Source organism: Lissotriton vulgaris, chromosome 11 (assembly GCF_964263255.1).
Source record: "Lissotriton vulgaris chromosome 11, aLisVul1.2, whole genome shotgun sequence".
In the NCBI taxonomy this organism is placed as follows: Eukaryota; Metazoa; Chordata; class Amphibia; order Caudata; family Salamandridae; genus Lissotriton; species Lissotriton vulgaris.
In genome coordinates, this window is record NC_141699.1 from 575140985 (window position 1) to 575162534 (window position 21550).

Below are 21550 nucleotides of genomic sequence, written 5' to 3' on the forward strand. Positions count from 1 at the left end.
CTCCACGAAGGTATGAAGGCTGTCACAGAATGAATGAAGAACAGTCACCTGAAACTCAACTCAAACAAGATGGAGGTCCTCATCCTCTGTTCCACCCCACCCGCCTGGGACGACTCCTTGTGGCTGGCCGCGCTGGGAGCTGCACCGGCACCCACCGACCATGCACGCAACATGGGGTTTATCCTGGACTCATCACTTTCAATGACCCAGCAAGTCAACTCTGTATCCTCCTCCTGTTTCAACACCCTCTGCATGCTTTGCAAGATCTACAGATGGATCTCCAACGGAACCAGAAGGACGATCACCCAGGCCCTCGCCAGCAGCAGGCTGGACTACGGCAACGCCCTCTATGTGGGAACCACGGCCAAACTCCAGAAAAGAATTCAACGCATACAGAATGCCTCCGCACGACACATCCTCGACGTCCCCCGCCACAGCCACATCACTGCCCACCTGAGAGACCTGCACTGGCTTCCCTTCAACATTAGGATCACATTCAAGCTCCTTACCCACATTCACAAAGCACTCCACAACGCCCGGACCAGCATACCTAAACAAACAACTCACCTTCTACACCTGAACTGCCAGCTTCACTCTGCCGACCTCGCCCTCGCCACCTTTCCACACATCCATTGAACAATCACTGGTGGCAGATCTTTCTCCCACCCCACAGCCAAGACATGGAACACCCTCCCTATCCACCTGCGACAGACCTAGGACATGCTGACCTTCAGAAGACTTCTCAAGACCTGGCTGTTCGAGCAGTAGCAGCGTTTCCCCTCCCCCTTATCACCTTGAGACTTTCACGGGTGAGTAGTGCGCTCTACAAATGCACTGATTGATTGATCTTGATACCTGTGACCACAGTACTATTGGGGAATTTTGCAAAATTTTGAAAAGCTACTGTGGTACATAGCAATGAAAAACTACTTTTTGATTGGATAATAACTGCCTTTACAAATGTTTATGGCAGCTGTCTTATTTTGAGGCATCGTTGCCATTGTTCTGATGTAGGTACTTAGATATAGGTAAGTATTAGCTTATATAATGTTCTCTACCTATTACCACTGTAGTAAAGTAATAATAGGCAGGCAAACATTTTTCTAAGTTTATATAAATATCTACAAAAGCATGTTATGGAGTACCACAGTACTACCTAGGAAGTTCTAAGGTACCTACCTATTTTATTAAAACAAATATCTTGTATTATATTGTGCAGAACACTGTATTTACAACAAAAAGTGTATGGAGTACCGCACAATTCCTAATAAATCCTTTGCAACTTTAAAAAATGTTAAAAAAAGAAAGATTTCCTAAAAGATACAGTACTTACTAGGTACTAGATATCAATACATTTCCCTACTTATTACCACTTGAATAAAGTGGTAATAGGTAGCGAACTACAATACAACCAACTATTTACCTATATCTAATGCCCTAACACAGAACACAGCCAAAGTGCAATAAAACAATATGGATTTTCCACAGTATGCCACTCCTCTGTACTCTTTTACACTATACACAACTCCACTGTACACGACTACAGTCTATGCTCTTACATTGTATTCACCTTCACTCTACTCCACTCCACTCTACGCCACTCCACTGGACGATACCCCATTATATGTTATTCCACAGTACGACATTCCACTGTATGCCACTCCACTCTAAGCTATTGCACTGTATGGCACTACACTCTACAAAACTCCATAGTATGCTATTCCACTGTATGCCACTCCCCTATATGCACCTCCACTCTAAGTCACTCCAAAGTATGGCACTCCAAGCGATGCCACTTAATTTCACACACTTCCATTGAACACTACTTCAATATACGACAACTCCACTCCACTGTCTGCTATTACACTCTTTCCCAAGCAACTGTACGCCACTCCACTCTACACTACTCCACTATACACTACTACACCTTACGCCATTTCACTGCATAACACTCCACTGTATGCCACTTCACTCTACACTGTACACAACTCCACTGTACGCCAGTCCACTCTATGCTATTACACTGTACACAACTCCACTCTATGCCACTTCAGTATACACCACTCCACTGTATCCCACTTCACTATACGCTACCTCTCTATACGTGTTCCATTCTACACCATTAAACTGTCTGCCACTCCATTGCATTTTATTCGACTGTATGCCACTACAGTTGATGCTACCCCACTGTACGCCCCTCCAGTTTATGCCACTTGACTCTATGCCACTCCATTCTACGCTATTCCAGTTGACGCCATACTACTGTACCCCACTCCACTGTATGAAATTACACTCTACCCCACATCACTGTATGTCACTGCAGTCTACACAACTCCACAGTACCCCACTCCACTGTACGTTACTCCACTATGTGCTATTCCACTCTATGCACTCTATGCCACTCAATTGTATGCCACTCATCTGTATGCTATTCTACTGTTCCTATCCAATCTAGAACACTGCATTGTATGCTATTTCACTGTATACTACTATACTGTACGCTATCCAACTCTTCATCACTACATTCTATGTAATTCCTTTAGATGCGAAACCACTGTATGCTATTACACTCTATCCCACTACAGTGTACGCTACTCCAGTATACATTATTCTAATGCAATCCACTGCACTGCACGCTGCTCCACTATACCCTAGCCCACTGCATGCCATTCCATATACAATGCTCCACTAACGCCACTCCAGAGTACGCTACTCCACTCCAGCCCACTCCATTCTACGCTAGTCCATTAGGCACAACTCCACTTTATGCCACTTCACTGTATGCTGTTCCACTATACCCTACTCCACTGTATGCCAGTCCAGTGTACACCACTCTATTGTACGCTACTAAACTGTATGCTACTCCACTCTACCCAATTCCGCTCCACACTGCTCCACTGTACTCCACTCTGCACTAGTCCACTGAATTTAACTCCACGCTATGCCACTCCACCATACGCTAATGCACTGTACACATCTTCAATATTCGCCACTCAATTGTATGGTATTTCACTCTACCTTTCTCCACTGTATACTACTCCATTCTATGCTATTCTATTTGGACATCACTATACTGTATGCCACTCCCCTGTACGCTATTACAATGTACCCACTCCAATGTATGCCACTGTATGCCTGTCCATTCGATGCCTACACCACTATATGTTATGTCATTCCACACCACTCCACTCTACGCTATTCCACAGTATGCCACTCCACTCTACAACATTCCAGTTTACGCTAGTCCACTGTATGCCACTCATGAGTCATCTGTACTCTAACCCACTCTATGGCACTCCAATCTAATCTCCTCCACTCTATATAACTCCAGTCTACAAAACTCTACCGCAATCTATGCCACTCTATTAGACTCTACATCACTCTATGGGGACGTGTCACTGCTCAAATTTGTACTAGACTCTGTAACTGTACTCTCTATTGTACAACACTCTACTCCATTCACAGTCTTCCACAGTGTACAACACAGCATTCCACTCTACTATAGGAGACTCCCCTTCAATTTGTACCAGTTTACTAGACTCTACGCTATGCTACTTTACTGTAATCCACTCCACTCTATGCTAATCTACAGTGCCCTTCTCCGTTTTACACCACTCCACTCTACCCCATTCAACACAATTCCACTCTATGCCCCTCCACTCTTTTTCACACTACTGTACAATATTCCACTGTACTTATTCCACTGTGTGTTGCTTCACTCTACAATAATCCACTCTAAGCAACTAAAGTGTTTTCAACTCCACTCTACACTGCTCCACTGTATTGCACTCCCCTCCTCTCTGTGTAAATCTACTCTACAAAAGTCTACTACACTTTATGACACTCTACTCCACTGTACTCCACTCTATTCCCGGACACTCCACTGTCCAACTCTATACTCCACTCTATGCCCGTATACTTCATTGTACAACACTTTTCTATACTCTGTGACACAACACTCCACTGTATGAAACACCACTCCAGTTTACTACCTGCGCTATGCCACTCCACTCCATGCCACTATACAAGACTTTAGCTCACTCTATGCTACTGTACAACAATCAACTCTATGCAGCTCCACTGTTTGACATGCCACTGTACTCTATGCAACTCCATCTATATCACTCTGCTACACTTAATGCCACTCTTTAAAACTTTACTGCAGCCCCTACACTCCACCGTACAACACTATAATATACTGTATGCCACTGTATAACACTCTACTCCACTTTATGCCACTCTTCGATACTCTAATTCACTATACAACACTGTATGTAACTCTTTGTATGCCACTGCAACCCACTTTACTCCACTCTACTCTATGACACAGTACTTAACTCTACTCCACCACTCAACTCTATACCACTCCACTCTATGCCACTTTGTGCCTTTGTACTCTATAACACTGTATGCCAATCCACTCTAGCACTCTCTACAATGCTGTACTGTACACCACTCCACTCTACACAACTCTACTAGACTGTATGTCACTATTAACCCTGAGTGTAGTGGGGCTACACGAAGCACCACGAAGTGGGGGGAAATCTACACCCACCCACACACTTCGCGTAGCCCCACTACGCGCCGCCCGCCTCCCTCCCGCCCTCCTCTAAATGCCCAACATCATTTAAAACATTGTAGGAGTAATTAAAACGAGTTACCTGAGATGCGGCGTCCTGAAGCTCCCTCTTCCTAGTTTCTCGCCGACTTCTTCCTGACAAATGCGCATGCGCGGGCAACCGTGCATGCGCATTATTTGCAAAAGTGAGTAGGATGACTGCATAACTGAATAGGATGTGTGCTGGTGTGTAATGTCAATATAAGTGTATAAGTATATTTGATTGTGTTCTATTGATCATTGACAACATGTATGAGTGAATCTATAGGTAATTGATTAGATGTGTGTGTAGAACTAGGAATCACTGATTTGGTTTTTAGATACTTGTATTACTGTGTCAATGGATTAAAATATGGTACTCTGTATTTTACAGTGACTGATGAAAGATTATCGTAGTGTATGATGAGATGTATCTGATTGTCACGTGGATGATGTAATCAGTGATGTCATCAGTGATGTCATTTGAGAGGTCATCAGTGATGTCACTGACCATGTCATGAATGATGTACTATGTGACATCATCACCAGTGGATTGCCGGCGCAAGAGTTACAGTTAGTACAACTAACTATAACGGAGGAATTTCAATGGTTTTGTATGAGTGAAATGTCCAGCTAACTATAACACCCCTAAAACCTATGGTTTTTACAGTGAATTACTAAGGTTTTTTAAATGATAATTCCTAACTATAACCTGCCTGAAACCTATGGTTTTTCCAGTGAATTGCGAAGGTTTTTTAAAAGATAATTCCATAGTATAACCTGCCTGAAACCCAAGGTTTTTTTCTGTGATTTCGAAGGATTTTTTAAATAACAATTTTTAAATGTATTAATTGTTCTATTTATTTCTTTGATACTGATTTACAATTTTTATTTTTAGATATATTATTTTTTAGATTACATTACACATTTTAATATATTTTTTTACACAAATGTAATATATATATTTTATATATTTTTTAAATATTTTCTGTTTTCTTTTTTTTCAATTTTTTTGAGGAGTCGTGCACCCAAAACGCACCTTTCTCAACTACTGCGCGGAACGTAGCCGTCAATTGAGAATTCCTTTGTAGGATCCACGTAGGGTGTGCGATGGGTGCGTATTTTCAAGCACGATTGCTATGCGACCCGTACGTGACTTCAAGCGCATACGCAACATATACGTAGTACGCCACACCACACGCGCGCGTTTTCGTATGACGTCATCTACGTGGTCAACGCGGTGGGCGCACAATTTCCACGAATTTTTTTATATAAAAAATTATATATATATATATATATATATATATATATATATACTTATATATATATATACATATTCACTGAAATAACCCATAGGTTTCAGGCCTTATATAGTTAGGAATTAGCATTTAAAAAACCTTTAAAATTCACTCAAATAAACTATAAGTTTTAGGGGTGTTATAGTTAGCTGGTCATTTCAGTCATACCAAACCATTGAAATTGCTCCTATATAGTTAGTTGTGCTAACTATATTTCGCACACCCGCAATCCACTGCTGATGATGTCACATATTACATCATTCATGACATGGTCAGTGACATCACTGATGACATCTCAAATGACATCACTGACGACATCACTGATGACATCATCCAGTGAATGTGGTTTGCTTCGTTATTTAAATATGCATTATATATATAGCAATTTGCATTGAAGAATGAGTGGATATATAAAAATAAATATTTGGATGGAGGATTTAATATCAGTGTAATTGACTGTTTACTTGACCAATTTATAGTGTCTCACTAAATATAGTGGATAGTGACTAAACTGTTTGAATATCTGTATCACTTTGTCAGTTGTTGTGTAAACTGGTTCTCCAGTTGGTTACTAGCTATGTGAAAGTCTATATTAGTTATTGATTAGTTAACTGAGTATTTGTATGGGAGAGTGAATGTGTGTGTGGTTCGGTGGGGGGTGTGTGACTGCCCAAAGATGTGTGAATAGTTGATTCACTAGATATATGAAGTTAAAACTACATGTTCTAACAGTTGTTTGGGTGAGGGAATATCTTTATGGGTGTGGTGATGAGCAAATATATTTCTCAATGGTACATGTCCAATAAACTAGAAAAATAAAAGGCAGTGTATGTGTCAGTTGTTGTATATAAATAAGTATACATAAGACTCAATGATTGTGTGAGTGACTGTATGGATAACTTTATACTTGTAATAATGATTTTATAATTCACTAATTATGACTTACTAACTAAATGAATAGATGAAGTTGTGTTTGTATAAGTGTGTAGCTAAGTAAATATGTAAGTATGATCCATTGTTTGCATAAGTGAGTAGGATGACTTCATACTATATAAGGCCTGAAACCTATGGTTTTTTCAGTAAATTTGCAAGGTTTTTTAAATGCTAATTCCTAACTATATAAGGCCTGAAACCTATATTTTGTTCAGTGAATTTCAAAGGTTTTTTTAATGCTAATTCCTAACTATATAAGACCTGAAATCCCACCAGGAATCTCCAGTATGCGCCAGGGGACTACATTGCAAAGAGGTGTAATGAACCCACGCCCCTTTTTACACCTCTCTGCAACGCAGCCCCCGTGCATGTTTGAAGAGGGGGAACTAATTCCCCTTGCATACTGGGGGCCCCTGGGGGCCAACTAGCCCACCTGGAACCTCCAGTATGCTCCAGGGGGCTGCATTGCAGAGGTGTAATGAGGCTATGCCCCTTGTTACACCTCTCTGCAACGCAGCCCCCTGCCGCGTTTGCAGAGGGGGAATTAATTTCCCTTACATACTGGGGGTCCCTGGGGGCCAACTAGCCCACCAGGAGCCTCCTGTATGCACCAGGGGGCTGCATTGCAGAGAGGTGTAATGAGGCCACACCCTTTTTTACACCTCTGTGCAACGCAGCCCCGCGCATGTTTGAAGAGGGGGAACTAATTCCCCTTGCATACTAGGGGAACCTGGGGGCCAACTAGCCCACCTGGAACCTCCAGTATGCGCCAGGGGGCTGCATTGCACAGAGGTGTAATGAGGCTATGCCCCTTTATACACCTCTCTGGAACGCAGGCCACTGGCCTGTTTGCAGAGGGGGGACTAATTCCCCTTGCATACTGGGGGTCCCTGGGTCATATCTGCCCAAACACCGATATTCCGAACGATTGAAAATGACTTTTCTTGAGAAACATTTGGATTTGGATTATCATGTCCTATTCTTTGGAAGTTTTGAAAGACTGACTTTGAGGATGCTATAAATTACTCAAGTCTGACCGAATTGTGTGGGTAAAATTGATACCTAGTCACTTTGAATAAGAATGTACTTACGTCTCGTCTAACATTTGTAATTATATGACAACAGGATACAGACATAACTTGAAGGAAATAAGAACACCCTGAAGAAGTTCTGTTGTACAGAACAAAACGCGTCGGCTAGTTGTGGTACATAAACTTAAGGAAAATAAAAGCATTTGAATATACACCAAGATTCAGCGCTTCAATAAGGCCTCTAAGTGATATGATTTGATTGGTCTTATTGTGCAAGTGGTGCTGTGCCAAACTTTAAAATATTCTCCACTATTCTCAACTACTTACTCTCTACTACTCCACTACTCTCTAATACTCACTCTCTACTACTCATTCTCTACTACTCTACTACTCTCTACTACTCTCTCTCTATTACTCACTCCCTACTACTCACTACCTACTACTCCCTACTACTCACTCTCTACTACTCTCTACTCTCTACTACTCACTCTCTACTACTCTCTCTCTACTACTCACTCTTTACTATTAACTCTTTACTACTCACTCTCTACTACTCTCTACTACTCACTCTCTACTTCTCACTCTCTACTACTCACTCTCTACTACTCACTCTACTACTCACTCTCTACTACTCTCTACTACTCACTCTCTACTACTCTCTCTCTAATACTCTCTACTAATCACTATACTACTCACTATCTACTACTCTCTACTATTCTCTCTCTCTGCTACTCACTCTCTACTACTCACTCTCTACTACTCTCTACTACTCACTCTTTACTACTCTCTACTACTCACTCTCTACTGCTCTCTACTACTCACTCTACTACTTACTCTCTACTACTCTCTACCACTCACTCTCTACTACTCACTCTATACTACTCTCTACTACTCACTCTACTATTCACTCTACTACTCTCTACTACTCACTCTCTACTACTCTTTCTACTGTTCTCTACTACTCTCTACTACTCTCTCGCTACTCTCTATTACTCACTCTCTACTCTCTACCTCTCTACCTCTCTCTCTACTAGTCTCTACCTCACTACCTCTACCTCTCTACCTCTACACCTCTACCTCTCCACCTCTCTCTACACGCACACATATACACATATATATATATGCATATATATGCATAGGCATATATATATATGTATGTGTATATATATATATATATATATATATATATATATATATATATATATATATATACATACATACATATACAAACATATATAATCTGCATATCTATATAAATACAAATATAAATGCATGCATACATATACATATATGCATACATATGCATGTTATTTACATGAAACACTAATAAAAGCAAAGCTAAAAAGCCACCTCATTACAAACAGAATGGCTTTAACTTAAACGAGGGCGAGATCTATTGTATTTTCAATGCTTGTTTACTTTGGTTCCATCAAGAAGGCATTCAGATGTGTCACACATTTGCCATAAATTCTGAATGTTAGCACTCTAGTTGATCATTAGATCACTATAGTAAAGCTACTGCTCACCAGGGAAGTCTGCTGCTGGAATTCAAAGTGCATGTTTCAGTCTGCATGTCAGAATTTTTTTTAATGAAATAGAAGAGGATTTGAGAAGTCATTCAAAATGTGCCCTAATTTTTCTTTTTGAAGCACTAATCATACTTTCTATGGCAAAATGAACCCCCTCATTTTGTTCCTTTTTAAATTAAATGTTTTCAGACTTACCACTTCTTTCCAATCAAGATGGCTACTGGTGTGCCATACTTTTGTCATAAATAAGACTGTTAGCGCTCTAGTTGTTCTTTAGAACACTCCGGGACATTCTGTCATTGGGCTACACTTGGGCTACATCTGGGTGATATTTGGGCTACATTTGGGCTCTTTTGTCTCTGGTGGCCATCTTGGGAGACTGCATGTCAGAATGTTTTAATGAAATTGAAGAGGATTTGAGAAGTCATTCAAAATGTGCCCTAATTTTTCTTTCTGCAGCACTAATCATACTTTCTATGGCAAAATATACCCCCTCATTTTGTTCCTTTTTAAATTAAATGTTTTTTAAGAGTTACCACTTTATTCCAATCAAGATGGCTTCAGGTGTACCATACCTTTGTAATAAGTAGGACTGTTAGCGCTCTAGTTGTTCTTTCGAACACTCTAGGACATTCTGTCATTGGGCTATACTTGGGCTACATCTGGGTGATATTTGTGCTACATTTGGGCTCTTTTGTCTCTGGTGGCCATCTTGGGAGACTGCATGTCAGAATTTTTTCATGAAATAGAAGAGGATTTGAGAAGTCACTCAAAATGTGCCCAAATTTGTCTTTCTGCAGCACTACTCATACTTTCTATGGCAAAATATACCCCCTCATTTTGTTCCTTTTTAAATTAAATGTTTTAAGAGTTACCACTTTATTCCAATCAAGATGGCTTTAGGTGTGCCATGCCTTTGTAATAAGTAGGACTGTTAGCATTCTAGTTGTTCTTTAGAACACTCTTGGACATTCTGTCATTGGGCTATACTTGGGCTACATCTGGTAATATCTGGGTTACATTTGGGCTCTTTTGTCTCTGGTGGCCATCTTGGGAGACTGCATGTCAGAATTTTTTAATGAAATTGAAGAGGATTTGAGAAATCGCTCAAAATGTGCCCTAATTTTTCTTTCTGCAGCACTAATCATACTTTCTATGGCAAAATATACCCCCTCCTTTTGTTCCTTTTTAAATTAAATGTTTTAAGAGTTACCACTTTATTCCAATCAAGATGGCTTCAGGTGTGCCATACCTTTGTAATAGGTAGGACTGTTAGCGCTCTAGTTGTTCTTTAGGACACTCTAGGAGGCTGCAGTAGAACCCAAAGGAATCAACTGACAGTCTCAGTCCTTGTTGGATGTACATGTTCTACTGAGAATGTCAGACTTCATTCTCACATGACTGAGAAAGATAATGTGAATTTACAGAAAATATGCTTTCAGTTTAGCTTTTAGATCCCCTTCCAAACCACTGTGGGAAAAGCAAGAGATAATAGTTTTCTTTCAAACATGATTCATGATATCCCAGCAGAAGGCTTTTTCACATGGTAAAATCACCTTAGAACACACCACAATTCCTAAAATGAGTATGGTACCATCAACAAATGATTCATAATGTAACTAAAGTCCTAAAACCCTCTATTAACTACAATGTTTTTTTTTAATGAGGTGCTATCATGTATATTGGTTCCAAGATGGCTGCCAAGACTTCTCTGATGAAGTGCTGACAGCCGATCAGATTTCACCACGAGATGTGTGGTTAGGCTCCGCCTAGATATATATGTGTTTTTGAAGTAAATTTTCATTAAAACTACTGGAGCAATTTTCACCAAATATAGCAAAGGCACTTCTGCGTACCAGTCCCTACAATTTTGCCAAGTTTGGTGTAATTCCGATCAGCGGCTATCGCCAGTAGGTAATATATATATATATATATATATATATATATATATATATATATATATATATATATATATATATATATATATATATATATATATATATATATCTATCTATCTATCTATCTATCTATATATATATATATATATATATATATATATATATATATATATATATATATATATATATTACAGCTCCGTGGGGTTGTCCAAGTAGCGGGTTGCACTCGAGCCTGCGTGCGCCTTCCCAAATGCGTTTGTTGGTATGGGCAGTTGCGTGTTTGAAATAAACCAAGCTGCTGCTTGTGTGCTACTCAATGGTGGACAACCTTGGAGTGAGAATATATATGCGGCCGTCCAGCCGCAGAGCAGGCACCACCCCGTTAGCCTTGGGGGTCACGGCAGTGAAGCAGCAGCCATACATGGAATCGAGGACGGGCACTCTTGCGGGGTCCATACAGGATTTGTGCTTTCCACTCCACACTTCCCATAACGCACAGTCTCATCTGAGCCTCCCAATGGTGGGTGTGGCATATGGAAAATGGAGAAGTTGGTTGGCGGTCATGCACGCCGCTTATGTTAAAGCCCCTGAAGAGAAGCATATGGAGTTTTGAAACGCGTCGGGCAGATCCATTACAGAGCGGCATCTGCAAGCGGATTCCCTGCTCGTGTGCTACTATATGGTGGACAACCTTGGAGCGAGAATATACATATATATATATATATATATATATATATATATATATATATATATATATATATATATATATATATATATATATATAATATAAATATTAAGGGGAAACAAATTATATTCTTTTAGTTTTAATAAACTTATATTACTTTTAAATGCAATTTGTAAAAGTCACGCTAGATTCGTGCTGCATGTACGCACCCAACGCAGGTCCCATGTGACCAAAAAAAGAGATTTCATTTGTTTATAACACTTACTGTTCTAACTATTGAAGAACCCCACCCATTTCAATTACTCTTCCTAGACCTTCCTTAGGAGAATACCTGTCCTGAAAAGTACATCACTTTTTTTGTTCATTGGAAACCTCAACTTCTTTTTTGGAGTCAAAAATGGTTACACCACTGCAAGAATCATCTGATTCTGATGATTTTGTTACTGAACAATTTCTACCGGAACCTCACCCTCCCAAAAGATACACATCCATTGTATGGAAATTTTTTACTTTTCCGGAGGGGCAAAAGAAACGTAATGCCACCAAAGTAACATGCAAGATTTGCCAGGCAGTACTGTTCAGAAGAGATCCCAACAAGAAATACTCCTGTGGTACTGCTAGTGTGCGCAAGCATCTCCAATCCATGCATCCTGTGAACTATGCTCACGAAGAATGTAGAAGACTGCGCCAAAATGCACCTCCACCACCGGCAATAGCAAGTACCTCTGTGGCATCACCTTCAACATCACCACCAGACAGACATCCCCAATTCGTGAAAGCTAGAATGCACTGCTTGAAGTGCAATAATTTAATTTGTTATGTGGAGCAATCAGTAGACCTAGGTTGCAGAGCGGGAATGAAATAAGTATCTTAAGAGTGTGTTGCGCTCACTGGCTTTTCTATAGAGTGTGGTATGGAGTTTCCCTTCCTCAGCTTTGATGGTGATGTCTAGAGAGTGTATTTCGTACGTGCTGTGATCTAGGGAGAATTGTATGTCAGTAGATTGGGTGTTGAGCCAGCCATGGAAGGTGTTGAGTTGTGTCTCAGTCCCTTGCCAGATCATCAGCACGTCATCAATATACCTGCGCCACAGGGCAATACTGTTCCTGTGTGGATTATGGGTGTTCAGAACATATTTTTGCTCATAGGCGTCCATAAAGATAATGGACAGATTTGGGGCAAAACTTGCCCCCATGGCCACGCCTTTGGTCTGGTAATAATAACTGTCTTGAAACATGAAGAAATTGTTGCTCAAAGCAATGTCTAGTAATGTAATGATAAAGTCATTGGGGATTTTGGTGGGTTTTGGTCATTTGTAAGTATGGGCGAATTTTGCGAATCTCGCGTTCACGAATTTTGCGGATTTGAGAACTCGCAATCCGCAAAATCCGCGAATTCTCGCGAATTTGCGGATTTTTTTTTGTGTGTTCGCAAGGATTTCTGCCAGTTCGCGAGGGTTTCGTACCAGTTCGCAATTGCGAACTTACATTTCGGCTCACAACGGTCGTGATTATGTTGTTTCTACGTCTGGTTTATCATCACAGGTTCCCAGCACCCTCTGTTTCACCACTGCAACCCTCTGTTACATCAATGTCACCCTCTGGTTCATCATCACTGTAGATTATGGGGGGGAAAAGCAAGCACACCAGCCCTGCTTCAACTGACATGAATTAATTTGGGGTTAGTTTATTAATGTGTCACTGTTTTAAAATTCCAGTCTGGCACCTGCTTCCTTATCTGTAATTTGCTTTCTGTTGCAGTGCTTTTTTTTTTCCAGGACCTTTGTGGCCTACTTGTAGCTATTCTATGAGCCTGCTGTGAGGGTCAGAGCAGGGTCATACAATTGTTGCAACTAGCAACTGAATTCTGGAGGGGCCCCAGTCAGGAAGCACTACAGGGAATTGTTACTAATGATGAGTTTGAAATCTTGCACCTGCCGAGTGCTTTCAGTTTAGCAAAACACGTTTTACTGCAATTTCGCGGGATTTGCGGGGCGCGAACACTCGCGAGATCGGATTCGGAAGCCGCGAATTTGTGCGAATATGCAATTTGTTTTTTTGCGGTGTGTTAGTTCGCAAGGTTTTGTGCGTTTTTGCGAGCCACTCGTAGCGCAAGGCACGAAGTTACCCTCGCGGTCGTTCAAGGGCACGGCCATCTTGTTTGCCTGATGTATTTCCGTTTCCGGGCGCGAAGTGTAATCTCGCAAAGTGTGCGGCTTGTTAGTACAGTTTCGCGAGTGTTCGCAAGGAAAATCTCGGGCGAACTTACCCGCGCGGTCGTGAACGGGCACGGCCATCTTGTTTTTTATTCATTGCTATGGTTCTGGGCATGGTCTTTGTATCCTCTGTCAATCTCTGCTATCCTTTGCTTGTTTGAAGCTTTTTTTTGATCTATTTTAGTTATTATCTATCCCTCTATTTTTCTAGCCCTATATTTTTGTGTTTACTGCTACTTTTGGTTAATTTTAAACTACTTTTTTAAACTTTTTTCTTTTCTTCTCTTCCCTATTCTATTTTCTTTATTCCTTTCCGCCCAGACCATGGTGAAGGGAGCCGGGAAGCATCCCGAGAAGGGGAAGGGTCCCGCACCCCGTGTCCGGCTCCCGTGCGGGCATTTGAGGGGGGAGGAGGTTGTACCCAGGGAGATCTTTACCCCGGAGGTGGGCCAACTCATTTTTTATGTTCAGCGCTGCCTCCCCAGGACCATCATGGGAGGCGGCAAGATCAGTGCCGGGTACGGGGTCCGGGAGCGCCTGAAGCGGTGGGAGAAGGTGTGCCAGGCCATTTACCACCACTCTCGGGTCTGGCGCACCTACAACCAGGCCACCCACCGCTGGACGGATGTCCTGACCCGTGAGCGAGATCTGCTCGACCTCCTTGGCCTTGAGATCCCCGGGCTTGGTGAGTAGTAGTAGCTATTTCTTTACTACTATGTTTTCTCCTGCTGTGTTATTATATTGCAAATTTTTGTTTTTTACCAAGAGCAATAATGCTGCTCATTACATTGTAGGTAAATTATATTTCAAAATCTTCTGTGCATTTCAGGTACACTGCTCTCCTTCTTCTCAGTAGTGTTGCTACTATGCTTATTTGTTTTATATTTTGTGTTCATTTCATTGGCCTGTGAAATTATGTATGTAGTTTAAAGAACTGCGTAATGCTACACACTAAGGTTCAGATTTTTAATTACCGGCGCATCCCTGCAAAGTACGAGGGATGCGCCAGTAATTTTGCGTCACGCCACCATCACCCATGGTGCGCCGTATTTACAATGCGGCGCACCATGGGCCCAAAACGTGACCAAAGCGTTACGCATCTGTGCCGTAAAGGCGGCGCATTGCTGGAGTTGCGTCGCAACGATGGTGCAGCTCCATCAATGCTCTGGGGTGCCCTATCTCCCCAATGCTGCGTCAAGCCGTACGTCTGCTTCAAGCAGGCGCAGGGTTTGAGTCACGCATCATTGTCCTCAAAGTGACTGATTGAAATCTTGTAGATTTCCCTCAGCCACTTTTAGGATGCGTTCCTGCGCAGGAACGCCCTCCCTTGCGCCGGAACGCCCCCCTATTGGCGCAGGGCTTTACAACGTGATGCATCTCCCATATGCGTCACGTTGTTAATATACGCCGCACCATTGCGCCTCTTTTGTGCTGCCGCTGCGTCACAAAAGTAACGCAACAATGGAGCAAAAGAGCCGCAAGGGGCTTCTAAATCAGCCCCTACAGACTCAAGTCCAGTCCTTCCTTTGTACACATGGCGATAAGAAGAAATAGTGGTGGTGGATTGATAGTTTGAGTATTTTAATGACTGGTTAATGTAGTAGGAAACGTTAGTGTTGTCGCTGATCTTCAATCACGATGGACTTTGGCTGTCACTTTGCGTGCTGCGGACTGCTGCCTGCCAATCCTAGGCAAACCTTTTTAGTACTTTGTTTAGTGAGTTACATAAGGTAATTTCCAATTCGACGGTCCGCAAATCAAGCAATACTAAAGTAATAACGTAGTCGACCACATGAGATTGGTCAATAATATATCCCGTGGAGTAGTTGTCTATTTGCTATTTCGCAAAAATATTTTGTTAGTTCTTTTGAAATATTTGATTTGGTTGACAAATATCATCCATGTTTTCTGTTTTTCTTTCTTTCATGTTGTACATCAGCTTCCCCCAGGGGCAAGAGGAGGACACAGGAGGAGGAGGAGGGTGCTGTTGACGATGCAGGCCAGGACCGGGCAGGCGAGGGCTCCTTTGCTGGCCCCAGTAAGTTTTAATTTTAATATAGAGTGCTTATTTTTTCCTAGCGTTCCATCCTCATTCGATTTTTTCTAAATCGTCTTTGATCTTCTTGTAGACAGGATCTAAATTCTTATCCTGCCTCGACTATGACTCCGTGTGGTATTACTAGATTATTCTTATTAGTCTGTCTGTGTAGCTAACTAAGATTTCACATTTGGCATTTCCATTGGACTCCCATTATAGTCAGCAATAGCTCTATGCACTGAGTGCAGTCCTCTGGGATTGTCCATAATGTCTTTTCAAGTATTCTAAATGTTTATGCTTTGACAATTGCCATTAATAAAAAGGTGAATGACCACCAAGAAAGAATAAGATACTACTTTACTTTTGGTTTGGATAGGAGGACAATTCATTCTACTACTGTTGCAGGGACAAATCTGCACAAACAGAACTATGGACACTAAATAATGCATTGCTTAGCTTATCAATTATAATAGGTGCTGTTAGACTTTCCACATACCTCAGTGATAACAGACTTTGTAGTTGAACCCCCAATCTCCTTACTGACTAGATAGTGTGGCAGAGTCATTTAGCTCCCAAAGTCACCGATGGCAGAGGCACGGACTTATGCTTGCAAAAATTCCAAAACCTTTAGCTCATCCACTCTAGTCTGGAGGACCAAAAACCACAGAGTCTATTTGAGTTTAAAAGCTTTATTAAAAGTAAACACATTTATTAAAATCACGTTTGTCATAAAAGTAAACGTTTAACTGGAAATGGAAAAGTGCTTAGTGCTGACGATTAATTGGACACATTTCTTGTGGTCGAGCCGAGCTCTCACCTGGTTTGAAATTGATCCTGCTCGTGTTCTTAGAAGTCAAGCTTCTGTCTGTTAGGAGAAAAAGTGGTGCATGTTAAAAATAAAAAGCAAGCATTCATCAGTTGTGCCAAAAAGTGCAGCAAGACAACAGCCTTCCCTGGAAAAAGGGACATTTTTACTTTACAGTAGACAGTCACAAATTATTAAATTGTATACTGTTTTTTTCACATTTCTTTCTTCCTCCTAGACCAAATATTATATAGCAGTGAGTGGTGTATTCTAACATTATTAAATGTACTTTGTAGGTGGAACATCTGGAGGCGGGGCCAGCGTCGAGGTAGTGGTGGCATTGGCAAGGACAACTCTGGGGAGGAGCCGGACAAATCTGTGGGGGATGACACGGTGGTGGCGGGCAGAGGTAAGCTATACATTCCTTACTCATTTGAGATTGAAGACTGCAGAGTGTGCTTTCTGCACGGGTGTATTATAAATAAACCAGGTAGTAGCCTCCTCTAAATGTACTTCGACTTAGCTGTGAAGTTTTTGGCGAGAAGAATCCCAATCAGATCTGAGGTGAACTTGATGGAAGGGATGAACGAAAAGCGAAAGAAGGGTGTAAGTAAGTGTGGAAGGACGAGAAATGTAATGATGACTGGCAAAGAAGAATGATATGTGTTTGCTTGGTCCCGGAGATGGCTGGGAAGGAAAGAATATGGTATGGTACATGGCTGGGTGAATGATGAAGCAAGGATGGGTGTAAGGAGAACAGCCTGGGTGGGTGAAACAGAAACTGTATGTGTGCATATACTTTGAATGGATGGATGCCTGGATCATTCATGGTACTGTCTGACTCTTAGATAGCATATGTGTATCTAGAGAGAGTAGACCGTCACTGGATGAACTAAGTGTTACTTTGAAGAGCATGTAACACCGCACCCGCACGTCCGTCCCAGTGTAGGAAAGGCAAGGAAAAGAAGTTGTAATTTTGTCCAAATACTACCATGAATAGTAGCAGTAGTTTGTATTGCAACTGCAAGCGCAGCATATATCCGGTTATTACGGTGGACACTCCCTACCTCTCTTAATAACTTTAGTTTAGTAGTAGTACGTCATTCATGTGTGGGGGTATCACTGTTCACTCCATAATAAGCAAAGCACCTAAAGTCATCCCATATGTCATCAAATGCATCCCATGTGAAGTGATAGATAATTAGATTATTTAGCTTCTTTATTTTCCTTTTCTAATACTCATTTGCACTGTAGGGTGAAAGCTAAATTAATTAAGCAGTAGCCCTTTTAACAGAGTATTCTCAGTGCCACCCGTAATAGAAAAGTAAGAGCTTCACCACCTGCATGTACTGGACCGGTACAGTAACGCAAGTCTGTCTCACTCACCATGGTGTGCGTCTGTTTTTCTCAGGTGCAAGTTCACTGCGCTGGCATTATGCCGGCTTGCATAAGATAACGTACCAATTTTCCTAAACAAGAGAGAAGAAGAAGAATAAGACTGGTGTACTGTCATAGTCGACTGTAATGGAAGTCCATAGTGCTTGTAGAATTTGTTCCTTAAACTCCCACTAATGTTAGAGCAAGGATGAAGAAGCTGGAGGTTACATAGATACTGTCCTCAATAGTTATGTACTGTGCTTTCAATTTGCTACTTGTACTGTGACAACTTTCTGCTCAATCATTTTGTGTTAATCTTAAGGAGCATTGGTTACAGACTATGTCTTTCTTTCTTCATGTAGTTGCTCCTTCCAAATCCAAGACACCATCAAGGAGGAAGGAGCTGGCTCGAATGGCCCGGCAACCTGTAGGGGAATGCAGCGCCGGCCCTACGAGGAGCAACTGCCCGATGATGAAGCATGACACCTTTCGAGGTGTGTGAGGGCAACAGAGGACACAAAATGTTTTCCCTGTTTTCTGTGGGTCCCCTTACCTAGGGATTCTGTTTCTTCTCCCCTTTTCTTTTTTTCACATATGGGTGATATTAGCACCCTCATGCATTGGTGACTTTTTGCACCCTGCATTAGGAACAGTGTCCCTTTTTGGAAATCAGTTTAAAATAGGAGCATGGACACTGGACCTTATAATAGCTCCTTGGTCCCCCACCTCTCTCTTTTGTACAGTAATCACCTTATCCTCCCCAGCAAGTGTGTGGATTTATTGCTGTAATTTAGTCACACATCAATCAAAACCACACAGCCCGGGGGAAGAGGGTTAGGGTTTGAAAAATGGATGGGTACGGGGGTTTTTGGGAAAGGTTTTGTGAGACAAGAAAAAATAGCACAGCATGGACAAACAATTGTGAGCATAAACAAATCGTTGGGTACAAACCTATCCATCAATCTTTGAAAGTGCATGCACTAGTGCATGCATGTCAGTGAAAAGTAAGTAGTACTTTCGACAACTGTGGAAGAAAGAATGCAACAGTACAGGGCGTGTGTGGAAATATTGATAACTATATTCAAGATAAGGTCTCTGTTGCCAGATACCTGAGAGCCTTGCTGGTCACTATAAATCCATTCACAACACTCAATGGGGTTGGTCTGGAAGGTGTAGTAGATAGAAAAGGAGAAATTGCTCTTTTTCTAGGTGTCCCCTCACTCACCAGGGTTGCCCCTTGGTGACATGCTTCATCATTGGGGCCATCCCAGTCCTCTACGGGCTGGGGCGTGCTGCAACTTGCGAATTACGTAGGAGCACTTACAAATGACTATGTGTGGTGCAGATGTGATAGTGGAGTGGACTAAGTGATGTGTTAAAAGATCAATTTAGAAGCAGAGAGAGATCCAAGAAATGCAGTCACAGTCCTAGAAAAACACAATGGATACTGTATCTGTATGTTGTTGTAGTTGTCCTGTTGAATTTGTAAGTAAGTTGCATGCAGAAAAAAATTCCTCTTATTAGCGGCACTCCTCCATTGCAGCTGACGCTTCGTCCATCGATGTTGGTCACCACCAGAAGACACCCTGTAAAAAAAGCACAGCATGGACAAACAATTGAACATAAACAAATCTTTGTGTACAAACCTATCCATCAATCTTTGAAAGTGCATGCACTAGTGCATGTATGTCAGTGAAAAGTAAGTAGTACTTTCGACAATTGTGGAAGAAAGAATGCGACAGTACAGGGCGTGTGTGGAATTATTGATAACTATATTCAACATAAGGTCTCTGTTGCCAGATACCTGAGAGCCTTGCTGGTCACTATAAATCCATTCACAACACTCAATGGGGTTGGTCTGGACTCTGGAAGGTGTAGTAGATAGAAAAGGAGAAATTGCTCTTTTTCTAGGTGTCCCCTCACTCACCAGGGTTGCCCCTTGGTGACATGCTTCATCATTGGGGCCATCCCAGTCCTCTACGGGCTGGGGCGTGCTGCGACTTGCGAATTACGTAGGAGCACTTACAAATGACTATGTGTGGTGCAGATGTGATAGTGGAGTGGACTAAGTGATGTGTTAAAGGATCAATTTAGAAGCAGAGAGAGATCCAAGAAATGCAGTCACAGTCCTAGAAAAACACAATGGATACTGTATCTGTATGTTGTTGTAGTTGTCCTGTTGAATTTGTAAGTAAGTTGCATGCAGAAAAAAAATCCTCTTATTAGCGGCACTCCTCCATTCCATCTGACGCTTGGTCCATCAATGTTGGTGACCAGAAGACACCCTGTCCACTGCCTGCCTGGCGGAAGCTGAATTGCGGCTCGCTAATGTGAAGCCTGACTCCATCCTTTTTTCCCCATTGCACAGACTGAAACCCGGCCTGTAATTATTCAACGAAAAACAGGAAGTGATATAATATTACAACACCACTGATAAATAAATATAAGGTATGTAGGCTGTGGAGTGCAAAAACTCACACTTTGATTTTCCTAGTAGACAGTACAATATTTTTGACAGTGCGTACTCTGTCTGAGTCACCTTTTGAAGGATAAATAAGTATGGGCAAATTAATGTAGCGGATCTTTCCCCTCAAGCTAGGTGTACTGTAAACTGTGTTTTAGAACAAAATTAGATCTTCCCAGCAGTGCTCCCACCCAGACCCTTTCTAAAGCCAGTTGCAAAAATGTAGAAGACCCCCAATCAAATCGCAAAAAACGAGGCCTAGCAGAAAACTGGTGACAAAACGTACTTTGAAAGTAAAAGGGTGCCCAAATAACCCCTTACCCACCGTGGATTGCATTCAAACCACTTGCAAGCAACCAAGCAAAAGTATCCATAGCCAGCATTGCTCCAAGACTCGAAAACCCCCCCACCCAAACACATGCAATAGAAATACTGCTAACCCTAACGAACCCTAAGTTAAGAATAGTGGCAAAGGCTTTCTTTAACTATGCCAAATCCCCCCTTTCCCACCATGGATTTTCTTCAAATGACTTGCAACCAAAATTTCACATTCTCACGAGTGCTCTAAGACCCCAGAACTCAGTTGCAAAAATCTAGAACACCCCGAAACACATGCAATCCTGCTGCTAGGGCTAACCCTAACGAACCCTAAGTTACAAAAAGTGCCAAAAGGCTTTTCG